Raw genomic sequence first — 405 nt, 5'->3', positions numbered from 1 at the left:
AGGTTAAACATGACACAGGTTCTAATTGCGCAGGTTGGACACCACACAGGTTAGATCATAAAGACGTAGGTACAAAAACAATTTGCGCAGGTTCATTGTAAGACTACACAGGCTGCACTTTGAGCACTTGAGTACACAGGTTACAAGGGTGACACAAAAAACGTAGGTTGTATCTGCACACAGATCACCTAGTTGTTAATGACAGGTTATTGTTATTCAGCATTGAAATTAATCAATTATTCAAATACAGTGCAGAATTTCCAACCTCACTAATTTCTGGTTTGTACTGTCAATAATATGTGCTACCATCAAGTAGGTGAGCAGAAACAAGGCTCAGATATGCTCTCCATCATGACTCCATTAGGTCTAACCAACTCCTTATAATCCTCCACGGCCATCGCTCCT

The sequence above is a fragment of the Dichomitus squalens genome, assembly GCF_000275845.1.
Source record: "Dichomitus squalens LYAD-421 SS1 unplaced genomic scaffold DICSQscaffold_18, whole genome shotgun sequence".
Lineage (NCBI taxonomy): Eukaryota > Fungi > Basidiomycota > Agaricomycetes > Polyporales > Polyporaceae > Dichomitus > Dichomitus squalens.
Note: the sequence above shows the minus strand (reverse complement) of the source record.